Below are 13,405 nucleotides of genomic sequence, written 5' to 3'. Positions count from 1 at the left end.
AAGGACCATTGCTTGGAGAACTGATTAAGTGGCACCTTTGGGGGGAAGAAGAAAAGAAAAACCTTTAAGGGATTATTTATAGGGCTCATAAAGGTGCCTTTTGAATATCCATCAATCAAACAGTCAGTTAAAAAGTCTGCTCAGCACACAAGAGAGTAGAAGGAGTAAAGAAAATTGGATACGGCATACATCTGAGATGTGGAAGCTATCATCCATAATCTTCAGCGATCTGCTTCATATGTAAAGCACGGCAGTTTGGTGAACGTGATGTGAGCGGGATGGTGAAGTACTGAACAAACAGGTGCTTGGCTCAAAACTGATGTGGCGGTTTCTCTCACTGCCAAAGACAGGAAATGTCAGTAGTAAGTTTTAACAACTTTGGTAGGAATAATGGAAGACAGGAAATAATCTACACAAGAAAGGAACTGAAGATATCTGGGTGCCAGCCAAAGGGCTGTAACCTGCCTTTAAGGAGCAAATAAAACCAGGAAGACAATAATAACAAAGCAGTGGCTGACTGCAGATGAAATAAAGGGTAATTGCTGGCTGAGCATATGGCCTGCTAAGGGAATAGACAGCGAGAGGAAAGGACATTCACAGACTGTTACAGAGCTTACAAAAGCTGTAGGTCAAGAGCAATGGGCTCATGATGATCACTGATTTTATGGCTGGTTCCTTTGCATCCTCACTACCGCAGGAATAAACTACTGATCCATGGCAAAAAAATTTTTCCAGGACTCCACGTCATCTTTCTTTGTACTGGTTTTGTAGTGGCATTTGTAAGTGTACTACTTCAATAAATTAGCATAGCAGAGCAAGGCCCTTCACAGCTTCCCTTGTTACAAGGAGCAACTTCCCTTGTTGCTTGGTGTAATTTAGACAACAGAGAGGGCTTTTTTTTTTTTTTTTTTGATAAGCAAAACCAAGAGGCAGAAGTTGATGTCTGAAATACGGTTCCACCACTGCACCACCCCTGCTCTGGCAGCCTTTGTGAGCAGTCGTTGTGTGGCTCATTCCAGCAAACAGCTACACAAGGCGTGACTTTACACTTCCTTCTGATGTGACTTACACATTTAATGACAAAGTACTGTACTACAACTCCCCATTTATCTTATTAAATGGTCCCAGAACAGCTCTGAGAAATGTATTTAACATGAAGACATCTATTAATTAATAAGCACATTAGTCAGCAATCAATACTCAGTTGATGATATTGTTTAAATTATACATGTATAATAAGGATATGTTTCTGCCTTCCTCATCTGTTTTAAGGCATATATTGAAAATGAGTAGTGCAGAACGGCTTTGCATTTTAAAAAGTTTGATTAAAATAATTTTGAAATAGACTAATCCTATGAACACATTATATTGCATAAAATTAGCCCTGAGCATAGTCAGTTTATCACCTCAGTCTCTTCACAGTCCATTGATTAACCAGACACCAGGAGCAGTCTGTTCTCTTTACTGCATTTGTATTTTATTGTAGTGATATTGTTATCTGTTTCAAAATCCTGAGCGAGGCATTCCTAGCAATTACTTCTTCTTGGTCTGCATAAAACGTGCAGATCATTCTCCAGCTGATCCCCTATTGCCACTTGTATTATTTGAAGATAACAGCAGCAACTTTAAACTCCAGATCCCTGTCCTCAGAAATGCTCTCAGACAACACACACACTTGCATTAGCATCTACATGACCGCCTCTACTGCACACCTTATATACAGACCAGTTCTATAGGGCACACCTTACCATCTCCCTGGCACGAGGGGTTGGACTGACATGCTCCCAGACACAGAGTCATTTTGCAAGATGAGACCCCTGTGGCTCTTCAGGCCACTCATACTCACACAGGTAACTTAGAGCTCAGGTAACTCTTTGGAACAGCATGATTTGCTCTTCCTCCTGTCCCAAAGGTGTGTTCCTCATACTCATGTTCCTCCCTAAGTAATAACCAGACAGCAGCTTTGGCCTAGCAGTAAACCCAGATTTCTTTGTGATACACGCGCACGCACACACCACTCACTCTCTCTCTGGTATGCTTTCCTTCAGAAAATCCAATTACAAGATACTTTTTGTTCTTGCGTTTACCTTGAAATCAGACTTTTCTTTTTTGCACAGGTTGAATAAGCCCAACTAAAACCCCAGGAAAGAATCAGTGCAGGCAATGCTCCTCTGTGTGATTCCTCCCCACACTGCCTGCCCAGCTCCTCCTGCTCCCGGCAGGCAGTGCATCCCAGCCCGGCCATTCGCAAACCAACCCGCCAGGTCTGGCCCAGGCTGCAGGGTCAGGTTTGGGCAGAGCTCCCATTCTGGATGCTGCCTTGGGGTGGATAATGCCGCAGGGAAGCCCTGACCAAACACTGCCTTTCCTCAGTAAACCTCCTCCCTAGCTGTGGGTTTCACAAACCACCACCACAGCTGCCATTTTTGCATGGCCAGATGACACCAGCCTAAATTTCTCCTAAGCAGGGCTGCCATAAATGGGAATAACGTACTAGAAGTGAAGAAAGCCCATGGAATTATTCTGGAGTTTTGTCAATATGGGGGTTTGCTTTGGTCCCGCTACTGTGGTTTAATAGAGCTTAAGTTCTCAGCCTGGACATTCTCAAAGTGGATTAAAAAGTATTTATTTTATGTTAAGAAGCAGTCTCCTTAGGTGTAAATTTAATATATTATAATATTTAACGCATTCATATTTATGTTAATATGTTTAAGTTATATTAAATTAATATAAGCCATTTACACAAGTAAATGTACCTGGAAAGTTTTAACTGAATTGGCTGAAGCTCCTTTACATGAGTGTACACAAGTCCTAGAGCCAGTGGGTTTACTTTTAAATTATCAAGCTATGTAAGAACAGCATACGTCCTCTCTTCCTGTACATGCAACTTAAAGGCACTATTTTTATTAGCATATCCGTCACAGAAAACTTTTGTCTGCTTTGCTTTCAGACACTGAGGATTGATACATAACCATTTTCCTCTGCATTTTGGCATACTATAGCTACATGACCTGCTGAATTATAGCAGTATTTTTTGTTTTCTTATAAAGACAATGGTATTTGTTTGTTGGCATCCTAGCAGCCACCCTCCAGAGCAGAAAATTATCTGAACCCAAAGATCTTTACCAGCTGAAGGAATTACAAATTACATAAGCACTCAGAACTTACTGTACCTTAATAAAAGTCATAGCAGGAGCACAGGCTGATTTGATAGACCAAATTAAAGGTGTTTCCTTGATCCATGTTGTGGGCAGAGGCACCAAGGAGAAGGGGGTGATGGAGATAGGGTTGTCCCGTTAGAGAGCCCTCAGCACTGTCCTACCAGCGCGGTTCGTGAGAGGGTGCTCTGCTCTCACCTAAATCCTGTGCTCTTTCGGCAGCTGGGGTCCCTGGCTTTACACTTTTCCTCGCTTTCAGCTGTGTCATGAAATGGCAGAGTAAAACTAAGGGAGCCCAGAGCCTGAAGCAGGACCCAGAGAACGTGCCTGAGGGGGGTGTGGGAACTGCTGGGTGGCAGAGGTGACCCCACGGGCAAGGAAACGCATTTCAGAAACAAGCGCTGTAAAAAAAAAACATGCTCTTCCTCAGCCTGTGTAGTGCCTATGCCAGAAACTGAGTCTGAACTAGTGGGCTGCGCAATGAGCCGACTGTTTCCAGTTTATGCTCTGTCCCTTATATTGTATATATGTACAGATGTAGTATACTGAATCAGAGTTTCTCAGTGATGCATATCCAGAGCCAGTGAGCCTCACTCAAATGCTGAGATTTTTGTGGGAATATTTACAACTGTAAATACCAGATTCGTTTCCTATGAATGTGTTCCAGTATTTACCTAAAACTTGCCTTTTTAGCAAAGGCTTTTGTCAGTAAACACCTTTGCTGTGATATTCTTGGTACATGGACTTGAACAGGGACACTAACCCAGCCAAACAGCCAAAATGAGCATTCACAGAAGTATTCATCCAACTCTGCAATTATATTACTTCTGCTTTGCAATGAGGAGTAACCTTTGTGAGTATGACTATCTATGAGCTACAGGGACCAAGCAAAGCTCTCCTAGCCAGAGGAAGCCAGGCAAAGCTTGTCTGGTTCCAGGTGGTTCTGTTCGGCACATCCACAAATACACGTCTTGGAAAGTTCTCCTACAGCTCGATACAAAGCAGCACGTGTTCACCTGGGGCCCGTGTGGAACTAATGGGTTTGGCTCTGCCTGAACCAAAATGCAAAGCAAAAACCAGCGTGTGTCAGAAGACCAGAAGAAGGACTCACACAAACTCACAGTAACTAAAACAGAAATGGACTTTCTCAGCCACACCACACGTGCCTGGCTGCTGGATTGCTTAAGAATACAGGTGGGATTTTTCTCTCAGTCATTAAGCCACTGGGTTAAAGTGGTTAGAGAGGACAGTTCAGCTGAGATTGCACATCCAGGTCCAGGATCACAGCTCTAATCCAAACAACAGACTTCTTACCTGAACATCAGGACTGAAACGGAACCAGGAGCCCAAGTGTACACAGTGCTGATAATTAGCTGGTGAGCGCAGGCTGGTTTTATCTTGTTGTCTCTGAAACATCACAGATCAAACATTTCTGGAGGTCAGCACATGCAGCCGCAGAGGATGTTGCAATACCTGTAATAAAAATAAAAACATGTGTTCTGTTAGTTGGATTGAAAATTAACTTTAGGGTCTCCATGCATAGCTTTCTTAATGATGTGAAACATAATAACCTCAACTGTAATAAAGATGAATTACTTTTTAATAAAATAATGAAACTCCGGTAAACACTCAAGGTTTATCACTTAATTTATCCCCAGTGCTCACATAGAAAAAAATTTTTTTGCTACCTCATTTTTAATATTCTCAGTGATTAGATTTCAATAACCCGCTCCATAGTAATGTGTGTCTCATTTCCCTGGACAGACAAAATAGGCCATAACTTCCTCTCCGTTAGAGCACTAATGCTGTAATTTAGAACTTCTGTCAAGATGAAAGATCTTTCCAGGGAGTTGCAGCAGGCCCATGGCAACACTTTGGCACAAGGCTGGATAATGAAGTTTTCATTATTAAATAAAGATATTTTAGGAATGTCATAACCCATAAATCCATTCTTCTACAACGCATCAGCACATTATTTTGTTTATTTCTCATCCGCTGATTCCATCCTGCCCCTCCCCACTCCCTTATTTTTGGCTACCTTTTGAGCTCTCTTGAGATGCCATAGAGATAAATTCAAGTATCTCTCCCTGCGGTCCTGGGGCGGCAGGGATTGGATGCAAAGGCCGGAGTGCCGATGGCAAGGGCAGGGGCTCACGCCCCTTTGCTGGCAGATAGTCTAAGCCCTGCAATTTGATGTTACCTGAAGGAAATGCTAATGTGGATCATCAAGCTCAGAGGCATCAAGAATTATGGAAGGAGGGTTTTTTTCAGGAGGAAATTTAGTACTGCTGAATGGTGCCAGGCTGGCTTTCAGGTAAAGGCAGTGAGCAAAAGCAAAGGCAGATTTGCAGTAAAAAAGTTTCCCAGCACTTAAGGCTCATTGAGATGAATCGATAGATATCAGCAGGGTAACTTGTTGCCTTCTGAAGACACAAGAAAGAAAATTATTAATTGCACAAAGACAAGCCTGCTCACCTATCAGAAAATTATACTTATTTTTAGAGTTTAAAAACAAACTGTAAACTCTATCAGCACTTGAATTAATTGAAAATAATCTTCCTGTTCCAGTGTTAAGCAAACAGGAAAGTTCTGTGTCAGAGCACGAATGCTGTCTGTAATGGTTTGCTAAGATTCTACTAATTAAAAAAAAAAAATCTCATTTGAAGATAGTTAATGGATTCTGCATTTCTACAAAGTATTAGGAAGGCAACATTTATCTGAACTTGGGGCCTGTGCTGATTACTACTCAATTTGTCGTCATTCAATTCACTAAAGAAAAATGCCCGTTTCATTAGCAGAAAGAAATAACCACTGGCCACAAAATAAATTTCTGGAATTGCTCTACCAACTGGTTTGATATTGTGTTAAGTTTAGAATTTTCATGCTGCCACAATGCTTTAATTGTAGCCCTGACTTCATGTCACTGGGCTCAATTCATCCTGTTAACGCTTTTCTCCCTTTCCTTGAGACAACCTCAGTGAATACCGCCAAATCAGGGAGTTTTTACTATTCAAATTAGATGCCAGTTTAGAATAACATTCTACAGCATGCGGGTAAAAGTATTTGGGACTTTGATCTGCTGCATTTTGATGACGGAGCACCCTTTGCCAAATTCAGTTGTTGCCTTCAGCACCATTAACAAATGATTCTGGATTCTGCAGAGCAAACACGTCCTCTACTGCTGCCAAAGACAGTAAGTATGGTTGCACAGGTAGCAGAGATGGCATGGTTTAATTTTGCAACTTGAAAGTAGCCAAGGATGCTATGCTAGCTCCCAAAATAAAATCCCATCACCACACTGGGACTTCAGAGCTTAGAGCAATCAATGTGAAAATCATATTTTTCCACTTACGAGAACATATAAATCTTGGTGTCCATTCTTGGGGGACAGGGGCACGTGTGCTGGATAGGACAAAACTAGATGCAACGAAACTGAACAAGGAGCTTCCTGCCTTGCTTTTTGCTGCTGCTGTTGGGACAACTCTTGATGAGCACTCTCTCTAGTATTATCTCATCATTTGTGTTGTCTCACAACATATCCCATTCTTCTTTGGGGGTCCCCCTCTTTTAGCAGTTTTGTTTTAAGCAATTTTTAACCTCACTTCCTCAGCACCGATAAAGTTGTTACTTTGCACAAATTGATTTCAGTGGCAATGCTGAGATATGTCAAATTTCCAGAAGGGGATCTATATTCCTATGAAAATAGCCTTGAATTCCAGTGTAGTGTTCCCACGATAAAGCTGAAGAACAGCTTGAGGCAAATCAGGACCAAAGGAAATGCAGCACATAGATAAGTATCAGCATTAAGATTGTGCTTTCGTCTTCCTTAAAATAAATAAATAAATATGAAGAATAAGGAAAGGAAGATAGTGCGAGGAGAGGATCTCTCCAAGGAACAAAGCTTGGGGAAATTCCAGCTCCCTGGCCACTAGGTGTCTGTCTTGACTCAGAATCATGACCTGGCCCCAGGGAGCCACCAAAGCCCGGCTGGGGAAGCTCGCTGGTCCCCAGCATTTGGGTAGATGAAAGCAGTGCTTTCCATCTTCCCTGGTTTTTATCATATTGACAGGGTGCTCAAGTCCTGGACTTCTTTGTCTCTCTTTACCGTACCAGCAGCATCTCTGGGGATGAAGTTCAAGCCCCCCTTGCTCCCCGCCTCCAGGAGCACTAATCTGGCTGAGGTGGTTCTCACCGTGCACCTCGGGGTGGGTGGCTGGGCTGGAGCCCTGTGCTGTTCTTGGAAGCTCTTCTATTTATGGAAATTAATGTCTTTCATTTCACTTAATTAAAGCACCCAGGAGCTATCAGGCTCATGTTTTTCAGGAGATTAAAGTGTGCTTTTAGAAGGCAGAGAAGGGCCAAAGCCTGAAGCTTAAATCTGAACCAACTATTAGTAAATCCATGCTGCTGGGATTCAGCGCTATCTCAGCTAAATTCTGAAGTATGATTCCTACCAAGAAGTTTAAACAGGACAAAATAACACAGGAAACACGTTCTGGAATATACTTCTGTTTCCACTACTGGCCAAACCCAAACCCAAAAGTATTCAGGAAAAAGACAAATAAAAATGACATTACAAACTATATTCCACTTTTTGGATTTATCCAGTTCTAGACCAATTCAAATATTCACCTGAAATACATGTTTTTCATTTCATAGCAAAATTGTGTGATAAAATTCTACTGACATCATAGAAGTACTACTCATAGCAGTAAAAACAGATAAATATCAGCAGGTCAACCCCACTACTCTACTACTAGATTGACTTACAGGAGATCCACTGGTGTAAAGTCAGTTTGGAATTTAGCAAAGGTACATGCTGGGAGTTATGCAGGTGAGGCCATCCATCAGAACCTCAGTATATTCAGTTTCCATTTCATATCATTATCTAGTCTAGCATCAGACATATATATTCTGATCTCATTCACTGCATGGTAAAACCAAAACCAATATTAACACTACAGGAGACAATGGACTTTTGCCAGTGCAACTGTGGTGAGATCAGCTTCAAGCCCTAGGCCATTCTGCGTTATGAGTGGCTATCTCAGGCAAGCACCTAAAGCCACTTTAAAATGGCAAAAAGCAGCTACACGGATGATTACCTATTTGTGTTTTCCAGCTAGCATCAGAAATATCTAAAACTGATACATATACAATGTGGGGTGAAGTACTCATTGTTATTTAATTCACCTAAACTTTCTGGGTCCAGAAGGTGTATGCTAATGACCCGTTCACGTGCAATAGCTGCTTTCTATCCTTCCAAGTTGCACAGAAAAACACATTTGTTATCTTGATGTTTTCAATGTCTATCCGATCACACTGCTGTCACTCCAAGACTGTTTTGCTACCAGTAATAGACTGTATGTACAATAAAATCTATACATACCTACAAAAGTTGACTTAGTTTTGTAACTTCAACCTGCATTTTAAAAGGGAGCAAAACTACTCTTAGCAAAAGTACTATGAGAACTCATCCTTTCAGATGTGGCTCAGCAGCAGAGACAACACCATGAGACACATGCTTGACCACTCTGTATTTCTTATCAGCGAGTAGCTGACTTTCCCCAGGGTTCCCCTTGAAAATGCCACATGAAAATATTCTGTGGTTCCAGCTGGCCAGCTAGGTATTGGAGCAGAGAAATGAATCTGCTGAGCTAATGCAGCTTAGGTCAGAACTGTGTAAATACTGTAGAAAAGAATTTGCAAACATTTGTTCAAATGAAGACTTTGAATTAGTTTCAATAGCACCCACGAGTCATAACATCTCTTATACGCTCTCCTAGAGTACTTGCACAAATGAACTGTTGTTTAAAAGAATATTCAGACAAAGCGTCATAAAAACACAGGCAAATACATGCTCAAATCTGAGCAGTTACGCAAATATTTCCTCTGATGACTAATGACACCAATGACTTTTCATGCTATTTGTGAACTTGGGAGTCATCTGCCTAGGAGTCTAGAATGTACCATGTGGAAAATAACACAGATCAGTAAAAAGCACTGTAGTCTGAGAGAGGTGTTCTTGTAGGATTTATTAGTTATTTCTACTAAGATTCAATCCAACAACTTTCACCTGATTAGAAAGTCACTTTAATATCTTTGGAATCTATTCTTCATATCGCCCAATTTATCTAAAAGCCTCTGAATTCCTCTTCGCAGGAATCTGTACATCCCAACGCTGTTGCAAACATGTCTTCTTAATACCTGTCACTAATTTCCTAATATCAAGGCTTTAACAATGCCAATATTCGTCTAACAAGTAAACTACCTACTTGAGCACTGGATGGACCAAAATGTTGTAAAATCAAAGCAGGGCAGCTGTTACTATATAACAGACACCATGTCTGAACAATATGGGACTTTTAAGGAACAAGAGGAGGTGAAAAGTGGAAGTCTAGGAAGTCAGCAGAGCACTAATGAGAAGTCAGCAGCAAGATATATGGGTGGAGAGTCCGGAGGCCCCACAGATCGCTGAGGTCAGAGATGGGATGAAGATGCACTGTAGAAGAGTTTCTGCAGGGTTCTGGCAATTGCCCACCCTAAATCAAGCTCCTACTAGCTCAGTTGAGCTCAACAAACCTGACACTTAGCCAAAAGTCTTTAACAAGCTGGATCTTGAAGAATAAGAAAACAACGCCCTGACAACATTTGTATTTGCATAAACATTATTTAATCAGTTCTGTGCCATCTCATTTCTACAGTAGGCTGTGCCCAGACAATTTCCAAAAATGAGTTTAAATGCATTTAATTCTGGTGGGAATAGTTTTCATTGTGACAGTTCCTGAAGGCAAAGCGCACTAGAGGAGAGGCTAAGCAGGGACAGATAGCACAAACATCTTTCTGCTGGGCTGCCACTTCAGACACAGCTTGGAGAGACACTTGCATTCAGAAGCAAGTTCAGCCTAAATGGTCCAATGCATTTAGCAAAGAGGCTAGCTCGTGGATGATTTTATGGCAACTTCTTTTCCAGGATTTTGAAAATAATAACTCATTTCTAAGAAGCTATTCAACAGACATTAAAATTATATATTGTGAGTAGTACTGATCATAGTTTCTGAGCTAGCAAATAATCCCTGTGCTTTCTCCAGGGCTTCTGCTGCTTGTTTCTCCAGAACATTCATGCACATTCGACCTATGACACTTCGCTTCTTTCCTTGAAAGAACAGATCTTTCTGGCTTCCTTTGACTTGGTAGATGGAGTGGGAAAGCTTGCTAAGAGGAACTCAAAGCCTTTGAAGATAATTCATACTTTGGTCAACAACTGTAATAATGTAGCTAAAATTACAATGTGCTCCAAGCACTAAACATTAAAGACTTTGCATTTTATAAAACTAATAAATCAAACATGGTAAGTGCTCAACTTCTGGCTAAATCTAGATAATAGGTGCAGCTTCACTTCCCTGAATTGCAGAGAGGTTATGCACTTGAAGTAACTCTGCCTCCAAAAATCATTGAATCAGCAGTAGATTTTGCAATGTCTGGTCAGCCTGTTTGACATTCAAAGATTCACACAGAACTGTTTATCATGAGAAGCTGATCAAGAGTGGCCTCTCTTCCTTTCTTTCTCTCTCTCATGTCTGGCTCTGAGTGCATTATTTTGTTGACACAGACAGAAGCAACTTCTTCCGAAGCCATACATTGGTGGTGACACATTTTTGAAAAACAAACCATGTATATGTTCTCATATACAAAATAAGAGGGTTTTTTCTCACTTTAGCTAAGTTAGAAAATGTGTCTGCAAAGACCCTCATCAACTTACAGATAAAAGTAAGGCTTTTAAGGGCGGGAAGTTGATGCTTACATTTTCATGGTGTATCTATCTAGTCTGTTCTCATGAGAATGCATGAGCAGCCTTCTCCCACCAACCTGAAAAAGTCCTGGAAAAGCAACACAAGCTAGGGCTAGTTTCTAGCTTTCTTCCTTTACAATAGTAATAATATTATACATATAAAAACAAGGAAGACGTGGTCTTTTTCCTTGAACAAAGGAGGAGCCCTTTGCCTAAGGTCAGTACAGTTGCTGATTTAGGTCCAATGGCAACCAGAGAGTTTAGCTGGTTTGTGTTACTGACAGGACTCAGTGGTACATGTGTGACTTCTCCATGCTTCTAACACTGAGAAAGAAGTAAAAAAGTACAGTACATGACTCCTTATGTTGTCATCTTGAACATCTTTTTCACTTTCTTGCACCCTCAGATTCCATATCAGCATAACGGGTGGTCTAGTAATGGTTGATCTGTGCAGTTCAGTTCAACTTTCTGAAGTAGCCTGAGATCCTCAGCTCAACGGCACTAGAAAATGCAGTGACAAACGCATAAGCAGATGTGAAACATCGTCAACAGGCACAAGGACTGCCACTGCAGTTCTCCTAACCTGGCTGTGTTTATGTACTGTCCTGTTCGTCCTCCTGAGGTTGTGGATTCACTTTGTTGAAAGCAGAAGCTCGAAACAAAGGGAATGGGGAATGGAAATTTACTTCCATTTAAGTGTGACTGGGTTTTATGTGGAAAATGCACCCCACCCTCTCTATCTGAGAATCAGCAGGAGTGTAACTCCCAGTGCTGTTGCTCAAGGGAAGATCTCCACTGTCAAGTTGATTTGTGATGCGTTTGAATTGACAGATTGCCTTGGGCAAGGGAGGAGGTGGGTTTGCAAAGGAAGGAAGGAAGGAGATTAAACCTCCATCAAAATGTGTGGTTACCTATGTTAGGGAAGGGGAGAGGCAGTGGGGGAGGGTGGAAAGTCGAAGAGCATATGAGAAAACTGCATTACCAAATAGGGAAAAGGTGAAAAGACTTTAAGATTTTACACAAGATCTCCAGCTTTCCAACCACTTCTAGCACAAAGCTTCACTAGGACTCCACAAGGTGTCAAAGACTTTCCTCCAAATCGGAGTCAAGAACCTTAAGAAAAGCTTTAGCAAGAACAGAGTCAGGAAGCACCAGGCATCTTGATATTAAACAGCAGTCTGCAGACAAGGCAGAAAAGCGATTATGTCCTAATTTTCAGATATGCTGACAATGTGCAACTCCGAAGCTGCTGGAAACGTGGACTGTTCAGTACCCCTGAAAAAAAGATTCCAAGTGATTCTAATGCTGTCCTCACACTCGGAGAAGAGTAACACACTGTACATGTTGGAGGCACACAGATACTCCCCATCCTGGAAAAAATACATAGTTACCATTGAGGTAACTGTATGACTCCTTCTGGTTGAAGGGGCATTTAAAAGTAATACCTTGAATGACACTGAAATTGCAAGTAAAAAAGTCAGTATATTTTTTACTGTTATGCCTGCAGAAAAGCGCATGAGCATGATCTCAGAGGAGAAAAATTACAGCTCCTCCTTCATGGCCACACACTTGAGTATCGCTAAATTTGGCTTATCAGACTTGATCTGTGACTGAACCAAGTAAAAAGTCAGAGTTATGTGTTTCCATCAGGTGGTTAAAATGCAAACACCACACACCTCTGTTCTTCCTCTCTTCATTCGTGCATTTTTTCAGACGTAACATCTGTCACCATCTTTGAAAACGGCATGGATTAATAAGGACCCTGAAAAGGATTGTGAAGCTGCTGGGTTCCTTTTTCTATAGGTGCAGCGTCCCCTCTCTCAATGGAAGCAGGTTACTACTGGACATTAGATGGGGTTTGATTTTCAAAATTTCTGCAGGTATAACCTTCACTTCTCTGGGTGCATTTCTACATCCACAATGTTGAAACGCAGCTGAGCCTTCTCTGGTTCGTTCCTTGTGAGTGGCACTTCCACTCACCTCAACACCACGAACATATGCAAGGTATAGCACAGACAGCACAGCAGATTGTCAAAACTCATGATGTACATGATGTAGCACAATGAACCATGAAGCCAAACAAAAAATACCTATAGCATAGATGGGAAAAATCTGTGAACCTTATGGATCCACCTCACACCTTCTCTTAATGCAGCTGCCAAGGGATTTCACACATAAGGTTATTACCAAAGACCAATAAATATCTAGAAAGAAATAGGCCTCCCTTATGCAATGAAGTCAATAAATTTAAGTCCCAATTTCAAAATATGAACATTTCAATAACTCTGTTCCTCCTCCTAACTTCACAAGCTGTGAGAGGGGATTAAGACCTACAGTTTCCATTCTGACTCTATCCTGACGATCTGTCCAAACGTGAATGTAACACCTCATGGGAGTCTGGATTACAGGTACCTCTTGGATTTTGTTATGCACTTACTGGAAAAAGGGCAAGGAGAGG

The 13,405-nt window shown here is 41.4% G+C and overlaps 1 long non-coding RNA gene across 1 annotated transcript in view; it reads right to left on the bottom strand.

Moving 5' to 3' along the window:
- The window catches only part of LOC115335120, an 80,838-nt gene extending 76,282 nt beyond the window's left edge, over window positions 1-4,556 (bottom strand). Inside the window, exon 1 of the long non-coding RNA XR_003921366.1 lies at window positions 4,473-4,556. This is a non-coding gene — a long non-coding RNA (uncharacterized LOC115335120). The remainder of the gene's footprint in view (window positions 1-4,472) is intronic.
- Between the last annotated feature and the right edge of the window lie 8,849 nt (window positions 4,557-13,405).

The sequence above is a fragment of the Aquila chrysaetos genome, chromosome 24 (genome assembly GCF_900496995.4).
Source record: "Aquila chrysaetos chrysaetos chromosome 24, bAquChr1.4, whole genome shotgun sequence".
NCBI classification, from domain to species: Eukaryota; Metazoa; Chordata; class Aves; order Accipitriformes; family Accipitridae; genus Aquila; species Aquila chrysaetos.
Note: the sequence above shows the minus strand (reverse complement) of the source record. Positions and strands in the feature narration are given on the sequence as shown.